A 10,539-nucleotide genomic window follows, 5' to 3' on the forward strand; every position below is an offset into this window, starting at 1 on the left:
CTGTTTTCATTAAATTGTATTATGTAAACAATGAACATTAAAAAATGTTTGTTCAAACTGCATTTTCCCCCATAAGAAATACTCTAACCTCGAACTATAATTGGTTAAAGGGGATTTTAAGAAAATAAATAAAAGGAAATTTTAAATGTTCTACCCCGAAAAAAAATGGGCCCCAGGTGGCGCAAACGGGTAAGCACTCAACTACTAGCCAAAAGATTGGCAGTTCAAACCCACCCAGAGGCTCCTCTGAAGATGCCTGGTGATCTGCTTCTGAAAGGTCACGGCCTTGAAAACTCTGTGGAGCAGTTCTACTCTGCACTCATGGGATCACCATGAGTCAGAATAGACTCAATAGCAATTAAAAACAACAACCCTGAAAAAAAAAAAAACAACAACTAATTTTGTGGATGAATGTACTCATTATTAGGCTATGAAGTGAAACATGTTTACATCTATAACATTTCCATTTGCTGGGCTCCGATAAAAGCAAGGGACACAACAATGTCATGTAAAGTTAGTACACACAAACTATAAATTAGATGAATAGTCTAAGCCTTAGAAAGTCCCATGATCTCTTTCTTAAGTTATTTGGCTTGGCTTTGTATGACTCCAATACTTGGAACTCTGGTGGTGCAGTGGTTAAGAGTTCGGCTGCATACCAAAAGGCTGGCAGTTTAAATCCACCAGCCCTTCCTTGGAAACCCTATGGGCCATTTCTACTCTGTCCTACAGAGTCACTATGAGTCGGAATCAACTCCTCGGCAGCAGGTTTTTTTTTTTTTTTTTTTAAATATTTGTCAATCACTGAGATCTACTCATGAAATGAAGAGGAAGGGAATCTGAAACCTTACAGCAGAAAATTTAATGTTGCCTTTCAAATTTTTTCAGATATAGGCTTTTGTCAAACGAATGCACATTAATTTAATATTTTCTTGGAAATTAAGATAAAACATAGGAAAAAAAAGATGGTTTTACAGTGTTTAAATCATAAACAAATAAACTCAGTTTTCCTCCAAGATTGAAAAACTGAATTTGTCGAGACTTCCTTTTTTTAACGCAGCTATGACTAAAGTATACACAATGTTCATCATTTCTGCAGAATATGAACTAGAACAAGAGAAACCGTGGAGGAATTATGGGGTGGCCATTATTGCATCCTTTACATTTGCCTGTCCCTGGGATTTCTGGCTTGCTTACCTTCTGACTTCTTATGTAGACTTCTTATGACAGCACCGTGTCATAAAATCTCATCTCTGGTTCAGGTCCCAGCAGGCTCTGGTCACTTCTAAGCAAAGGCTGCTGTTGCCTATTCCAGGTCAGGGTACACTATGCTAATGAGCTCTGGCAACTGTCCAATCAAAATCAAGACGCTTGGGCTAGGTAAGCGCAACTTTGGGAGTCACTTAACCAGTCTCATTTTTTCTCAGAATGCCAGCAATGTGATAAAAATTCTATGTCGTGCTTCTGAACTTTCCCCTCCTTTATGTTCAGAGGACATTTTAACTGAAATGGACATTAAAAAGAACCTCATAAGGATGTACATGTATTTCTCATAATTTCCTAGGTTCATAGATTGGACACAAGGCAGACTGATTCACAAAAAAAAAAAAAAAAAAAAAAAAATTTCACAGTAGATTCTAATTCTCGCACTGTTTATTCTGCCTGTGACAGACAAACAGATAGAGGTAGGGAGACATGGTAGTGAATTTACTGGAATAGATATTGGATAGCCAACATCTCCTAAATCAGAAACACCAAAAAGCTATCCTACCCCTAACAATGATGTCCCACTAGTTCTGAGTATTCCAATCCCCCAAAATAATACAACTGCTTCTCCCCCACAGCTGTCCATTAAAATTTTCTGTCCCTTCTGGCATGGGATCCAGCCTGACCTACAGAATTTCCAAATTAGAGGTAGAGGGGTTGTTCTTTCATCTCAGATGCCAAGTTGTAACCCTGATCTCAGGGCTGCTGATGGCTAGCTTTGCCATCCTGGCAGACTCTGAGAGAATGAAGCCAGCTTCGGAGCACGAAGCAGAGGAGAGAAATGGACAAGGGGACAAGGAGGAGAGAGGCCTGACAACAAGGCTTGAGTCCCTGGGTATGGTGAAGTCTGAAGCCAGCTCCCACTTTTCCTTTCCAATTATGTGACTTTTACACTTCAGCTTGTTGGAGTTGGATGTCTGCAACTCACACCTATCCAAGCTCTTCTAACCCATTGCCTGTTCTCCTATTCTTAGTAATCCTGAATTTACCTCAGACTTCAAAACAAACCACTCTCAGAGAGGGAAAGTTACTCTCTAGGGGACAGTTGTGCTAATGGTGATGGAATAAGTTGTAAAAGGATAGTGATAATGGTTGCACAACATGAAGATTGTAATCAATGTCACGTGAATTGAACATGCAGAAATTGTTGAACCGCCCAAAATTTTTTTACGTACTTTTACCACGACTTAAAAATAAACAAACCGCTCTCCTTTTCATCTATGCTTCTAAAGATGAACACCCAAAGTGACTTGTCTGACACTCCTTAAAGTAAAAAAAATTAATTGCCATGTCTCACCTGGAGCAATGTGTAGGACAGGATAGTTGGCCCCAGCCCTCCCTGTCAGACGTCTACCCAGCACACACAGTTCTTGAAGCAGGTAATCCAGGGGTCTCTCAGAGAACACTTTTCTGTGCTACATAAAACTCATCTTTGGATTTTTTCCTTTGAATTTCTCAAATTTTAAGCCATTTGCGGCTCTTATCTAGAGTATCTCCAAGTTTTGTATAATATACTTCAAATCTAAAGAGCGACTTGAATCATCTTGAATCTAATTCTGAGCTGCATCTGTTCTGAGAAGTTAAAGACCGAACTAATGTTCTCTTTTTAAATCTCAGGAGCCCCGGTGGCCCAATGGTTTAGTGCTAACCATAAGGTTGGTGATGCAAGCTCACCCAGCAGCTCCTTGGGAGAAAGACCTGGCAATCTGCTCCTGTAAAGATTACAGCCAAGAAAACCCTATGGGGCAGATCTACCCTGTCACACGGGGTCTCTCTGTGAGTCAAAAATTGATTCAACAGCACCGAACAACCTGAAAGAAAAGCAACAACATAAAAGCTCTTTCTAAATCTCTGGGCAGACAAGACAACCTGGTTGGCTGTTGAGATCCCTAGTTGGTTGTTCAGGTAGAGAAGCCCCTGGAAGTCATGGTGCTCTTTGGGAAATACCATAAAATTTTAAAATATTTAATTATAAAACTTGAGAACTGTTTCACCAACAAAAACTATGACTAAGATACACATATGCAATATCAAAATCACCACCATGAACACACACATACACAAAAATAAGCTCTCAAATTCATAACAGTGAGTTGTTTCCAATTTCCCATGAGCCCTTGCTGTCCTTTTGTTTTCTGCTAAAAGGCAAGTAATGGGATGTCCTACGGATGAGTGAAAAATGTGGGTAAAGTCAGAATTGAGATAACTAGCCAGTTTCTTGAATAATTTTACAAATTTGTTGTTAGAGATTGAGTTTCCCAAAATTATATCTTGGAATCCTGACCCCTATATCTGTGGTTTTAACCGCATTTTAGTGTAGGATTTTCTTTGTTGTGTTAATGAGGGCATATCAGGTTGGACGCATCCTAAACCTAATCACTTCTACTTTATAAAAAGAGCAGATTAGACCCCAAAGTGAGCAAGCACAAATGGGTAAGACAGAGACACTTGAGGATTACCGAGGAACCAAGGAACCTGGAGCTACAGAAGCTGAAAGAGTCAAAATTCCTCCCCTAGAGCCACTACCCTGAATTCAGACTTCTAGCCTCCTCAACTGTGCAAAAGGAAGTTACTGTTATTTAAATCACCCACTTATGGTGTATCTGTTACAGCAGCACTAGGAAACTATGACACTGGGGAAAGCTAACTTTTTGTATACCATTTAATATTTTATATATCATTTAAGAGCCACCGATCAAGCAGGAATATGTTCCCACAATTTCCATGAAGGATTGAAGTAGCCAGGCCTGGTCCAATAGCAATGTGTTGGTCACCAGAGAGGGAAGGCTTATACTCAGCACTCAGAAACATCTCTAGTCCTCCAAGAACCCATGAACTCATATCTGGAGACCAGAAAGATGGCTGGAATCAAAGCAGGGAGGGTAAGAAGGGAAAAGAAAAGAGCTGCTTTCAAGGAGAGCAGTGGGATGCAGACCTCAAATTCTTACAAAAAGACTAGGCTTAATGGTCTGACTGAGACTAGAAGGACCCTGGTGGTCATGGCCCCCAGACCTTCTGTTAGCCCAGGACAGGAACCATTCCCGAAGCCAACTTTTCAGACAGGGATTAGACTCGACAATGGGATAGCAAAAGATGCTGGTGAAGAATGACCTTCTTGGATCAAGTAGACACTTGAGGCAATGTTGGCATCTCCTATCTGGAGGGGAAATGAGAGGGCAGAGGGGGTTAGAAGGTGGTGAATGGACACAAAAAGAGAGAGTGGAGGGAAGGAGTGGGCTGTCTCATTAGGGGGAGAACGATTAGGAGTATATACAAGGTGTATATAAATTTTTGTACGAGAGACTGACTTGGTTTGCAAACTTTCACTTGAAGCACAATAAAAATTAAAAAAAAAAAAAGAGCTGCTTTCACTAAAACTGTACACCCTCAACACAAAATAACATGGCAAGGTATTTATACACCCAGGACCAACTCCAGCAGACATGGTACCTACCACGTCAGTAGCCTAAGAGCTCCAGCTCATTGGTAGTGGAGGCTGCCCAGCAAAGGTGGAGGCGCCCAGCAGAGCCCATCAGAAGATGGTGTGACCAGGGCAACTGAGGCAGGTCAACATCCCCAAAATGGGCTGGAGCAGGAGAGGAAGAAAATGGTACGTGCTATATGGTAACAGACGACTCATTGATGAGCACGTATGAGACACCTCTATGAAGACATGCTCAGAAATAATACCGGGTGGGGCTGAGGTCCTCCTGCAGGTGAGTCCAAAGGCCAGCAAACTATAACCTAAAACTTCTAATGTGGCCAATATAAATTTTGAAGCTTGGGGAAATCAAAGGCTAGATATTTACAAATTTAAAAATACTGAGAAAAATGCATTAAAAATGTAACAGTTGCTCTTTGGATTATGGGATTGCTGATAATGTTTGTTTCCTTCTTTATGTTGTTGTTAGGTGCCGGTTGAGTCAGTTCCAACTGATAGTGACCCTATGTACAATGGAATGAAACACTGCCCAGTCCTGCACCATCCTCACAATCGTTGCTATGTTTGAGCCCATAGTTGCAGCCACTGTGCAAATCCATCTCATTGAGGGTCTTCTTTTTTTGCTGACCCTCTACTTTACCAAGCATGATGTCCTTCTTTATATTTATATATAATTCTCTAAATTTTCCATAAAAACATCCCGTTTCATCATCCTTTTTTTATCACATGACACTTTGCTTTTTAAAGCCATTGATCTGAAGTTACAACACCAACTTGTACAATATTTTATAGCTGCAGTTCTCAAACTTATTAGTCACTGGACCAACTTATACTCTTAGAAAATAATAAGGACTTCAAAGAGCTTTTGTTTATGTAGTTATATCTGTGAATATTTACCATTTTAGAAATAAAAACTAAACTTTTTAAAATTCAGCTAAAACATCAGTACCAACCCATTATATTTTTTAATATACAAAACAATTACATGAAAATAACTACATCTTCAAAACAAATATATTGAGAAGAATGACATCATCTAACATTTTTGCAAATCTCTTTTTTATCCGACCTAATAAAAGACACCTGGATGTCTCCTATCTGCTTCTGCATTTAATCTGTTATGATATCACCTATCATGTAACCTCTGGAAAACTCCACTGTACACTTGCCAGAGATTTACAGTAAAAAATAAGGCCAATAACATCTCAGTATTATATGGAAATAGTTTTGACTTTATAAACCTTCTGAAAGGACCTAGGGGCCCCCAGGAATCCCAGGTCCACACTTTGAAAACCATTGCTTTATACCCTACAACACATACTCACAAAGAAAATGCATTTGAGTAGGGAATGTTTTTAACAGAAGTACTTGCGATTCAGAAAGATTAACCAGTACATACAAGATCACAGGCTCAGATTCCTGCCTTTTGACTCCAAATCCAGAACTAGATTCCAGATAACTACATTTCCCCTGTAAAAGCTTTCTGGCTAACCCCCTTTTCCCAGATAAGCAGCAGCCTGGGACACTCAAAAGAATTTTTACACAGTAATTAGGGTGGGTGATACTTTAACTGTAGATGATGGTAGAAAAACAGAGGCACAGAAAAATGACACAAAAGAGAGTATGTCGTAGCCAACACTAGCACAGGGCCTGGGAGGCAGAAGCCCTGAGTTCTGGACCCCACTCCTCCACTTACTGTGTGACTTGAGACAAGTTTCTTTGCCTCTCTGAGCACTAGGATTTCTCATCTGCAAAGTGAAGATGATGGTATCTTAATTGCCTGAAGGTGGGACAGATGATTACCCAAGGTCCCTGCAAGTCAAAGGCTGTGATTTACCAGAAATCTCAGTAATTTAGGAAACTAGGAATACAATTCAGCTGAAAAGGACTCTCCTTTTAAAACTGTAATTCCTGTAATTCTTTCTTTTTCTCTGATGTGGTATTTGGAACTTACTATTCCTTGAAAACTATTTTAATCATCTTTCCTATAAGGTCTTCCAACTTTGTCCAGGAAACTCAGCCTTGAGATCACTGGAAAAGTATTTGTGGAAATCCAGTGCAATTCAACAAGTCCCACAAAGTGTACTGTAACGCTTGTCGTTGCAGAGCAGATGTTTAGGACTGGAGAAGAGCACGTTCACCTGATTGTATTTCTGGGCCTGCTACTGAATTTAAATATTTACAGTACACTTAAACTTTTTAAAGGTTAGAGCAACTCCTAAACACCATTGGAAATGCAATCAAATGGCATGCTTCACACAGCAAAGAAGAAAGCAGAAAATAGCTCATGGCAGTAAGACGTGAGTCACCGAAGCATGTACTGAGTTATTTGAAGTTTAAGAAGCAAATTCCAGAGTTTAAAAAAAAAAAAAAAAAAAACCAGATTTTTGTCTTTGTTGTTTTCCCCTCTTCTTCAAGGAGGTATCACTAAATTGTAAGTTTCATAACATCAGGGACTGTACTACATTTAACTTCACATTCCACATAACACCTAGCAAAGTTTCTGGAAAATTCCGTAAAGTTATCTTTGCCTATCCCAGTGTAGTGTACAGTTAATGAAATATTTTCATCTAAGTTACCACATTTGATTTTACAACAACTTTAAGAGATGGGCAGGGCAAGCATTTGTGCAATTTTACAGACGAAGAAGCTGAGGATCTAGGCTCAGCTCCTCTCCAGGCAACATGGGATTGGGACACCAACCCTAGCTCCGTCCCTCCATCCTCACTCTCCCAGTAGTTTTCAATAAGTCTTCAAAGTTGCTTCCTAAGTACAATTTCACCTTGAGATACAGAAATAGAAGCAGACAAGATCTTGGGATCCTTCTAAACTTATGATTTTACGTGACAGTTTCCCAGAAGATCCTTGGTGTCCTTTTTAGAATAGGAAGGTGTCTGTGTCTATGTGAGGTCAAGCCTGCAAACATATATTTTTAGGTAATGGTGAAATGACCTCAAGTCCTGTTAAAGACTCTGCAACCGTGACAGGAAATCAACAAAAAGCAATGGGGAAACTCAAACAGACAAATGCAGAGAGACTGAAGTTTATTAGTGGTTATCGGGGTGGGTGGGAGGAGGACACGGGGAGCTAATGCTAAAGGGGCACTGAGTTTCTGTGAAGGGTCGTGACAAAATTTGGAAAAGGATAATGACGATGGATGCATGACATGGTCCACATAATTCGTGTCACTGAACTATACTTGTAAAAATGATTGCAACGGCAAATGTTTTCTTATATATATTTCCCCACAATAAAATCTAAAAATAAATAAAATCACATGCACACAAAAAGTTATGGGGAGGTTTGTACAGGTCGGATGAGAAGAGCACTATTCTTTGATCCTTATGCAAAGTTTGAAAGAGTTAGGTATTAAATCGACTAAATTGTATGATGGTTCGCCCAAGCAGGAGGAGCCAGGGAAAGCTGTGAAGGGACCAGGTTTTCATTCACTGCGCCTTGACTGTTCTAGCTTCTTAGGTATCCTCTCTGCAGACCTGTGGATTATGCCTTTCTCAGCCTGCCCTGGAGCTCAATACCCACGAGCTGCCTAGCATGCCAAGCCTGGCTGTGCACACCTCAGCCTCCTTCCCAGATAAGACCCTGTATTGTTGTTGGCTGCTGTGGATTCGGCCCCTGACTCAAGGTGACCCCAGGCACAACGGAATGAAATGCTGCGTGATCCTGCACCATTCCCATGATCGGTTGCAGATAGGACCATTGTGATCCATAGGGTTTTCATTGGCTGATTTTTCAGAAACAGATCACCAGGCTTTTCTTCCTAATCTGTCTTAGTCCGGAAGCTCTGCTGAAACCTATTCAGCATCATAGCAACATGCGAGCCTCCACCGACAGGCAGGTGGTGGCTGTACATGAGGTGCATTGACCAAGGAATTGAAATGGGTCTCCCACACTGAACCACAACTGCACCCCATGGACAGAGAGGCAGGAAAGCATACATACCTGGGAAAAGCCTCTCACATGAAAAACCAAACCAAAACCATTGCCATCAAGCCTATTCCGACTCAGAGCAACACTGTAGGTCAGAGTAGAACTTCCCCATAGGGTTTCCAAGGCTATAAATCTTTACGGAAGCAGACTGCCACACCTTTCTCCCATGGAACAGCTGGTGAGTTTGAACTGCCAACGTTTCGGTTAGCAACCAAGTGCTTAACCACTGCACCACCAGGGCTCCTCAACATGAAAAAACCAAACATAGTGCCGTCGAGTTGATTCCAACTCATAGCAACCATATAGGACAGAGTAGAACTGCCCCATGAAGTTTCCAAGGAGCGCCTGGCAATTCGAACTGCTGATCCTTTGGTTAGCAGCCACAGCACTTAACCACTATGCCACCAGGGTTTCCCCTCAACGTGAAAGAGATTTAAAAAACTAACCAGGCCTTGGAAGAAAGAGAGACAGTGCAGGAGGATAAAATTATGCCCGTAAAGTCCTTGAGGGTAGACCAATCAAAATGCTACAGAAAAAAGAAGAAAAAAACCAAGACCAAGAAGGAGCTTTGGGAAATAATAAATATAACAGTAAAAAAGAAAAATTCACAAAAGTAGAAAAATGAAATCAGAGAAGCCCACCAACCATAAAATTAACCCAAAAGTCCAACAATGAAAATAGAAGAGAAAATTAGAGGATCAGACCCAGAAGTCCACCCAATCTAAAATTTAAAAGTTTCCAGAAAAAAGGAAAACAAACTAGAAAAGCTAAAATTAACAAAGCAACACAAGAAATTTTCCCAGAATTGAAGGACATTAGACTTCAGACAAAGTTCAACTAAGTGAAACACAGTAAGTGAAAAGCCTGCCCAGGACACATCCCTGTGAAGCTCAAGACGCTGGGAATCAAGAGAAAAGTCCCAAGATTTCCAGGGAGAAAAAACAAGTTAAATGCAAAAGATGAGAAATTAGAATTCCACTGGATTGTTCAAAAGCACAGCTCTGAACAACCAGAAAATAATGGAGTCATGTCTTTAAAATTCCAAGAGAAAGCATCTCCAGCCCAGAATTCTGTGGTGAGTTTTGTGAGGGAAGAGTTGAACGAAGTAGTTGGGAGTAGCTGAATGAAGAGAAAGAGGGTTTCAGGAGAGGAGTGGAGAAAAAGCCCCGGATGAGGGTGCATGGCTGGCATCTAGCAAACCATAGTCATTAACAGAGAATTCTGGGTGAGAAGTCTACTGGAAAAAAATAGAAACAATATTTTTGTGAATATGAGAAATATTATTCATCAATATGTGGCAGACCCTCAGGAAAATAAATTAATGATGGGTATAGTGGATTGAATAGTGTCCCCCAAAACTCACATTTGCCCAGAACCTCAGAATGTGACCTGATTTGGAAATAGGGTCTTTGCAAGATGTAATTAAGTATCTCAAGATGAAATTAACCTGGATTTAGGGTGGGCTCTAAATCCAATGATGTTGTGTTTATAAAAGAGAGGAAGACTTAGACATACAGACACAGAGGAAAGAAGGCCATATGAAACAGAGGCAGGGATTGGAGTGTTCTTGCCACAAGCTAAGTAACACCAGGAGCCACCACACCTGGAAGAAGCAAGGAAGAACTGATTCACCCCTAGAGCTTTTGGAGGGTGTGGCTCTGCTGGTACCTTCATTTTGGACTTTTGGCCTCCAGAACTGTGAGAGAATAAATTTCTGTTGTTTTAAGCCAGCACGTTTGTGGTAATCTGTTAGGACAGCCCTAGGAAACGAATACAACGGGTGCATAGAAAACTAGCCAAATAAAAAAAATGAGGCAACCCTTAACTACAGGAAAAATGAAGGATTATAGTTCAACAATTAACAGCATTTGCTTAGTCAAAAT

Source organism: Elephas maximus, chromosome 1 (assembly GCF_024166365.1).
Source record: "Elephas maximus indicus isolate mEleMax1 chromosome 1, mEleMax1 primary haplotype, whole genome shotgun sequence".
NCBI classification, from domain to species: domain Eukaryota; kingdom Metazoa; phylum Chordata; class Mammalia; order Proboscidea; family Elephantidae; genus Elephas; species Elephas maximus.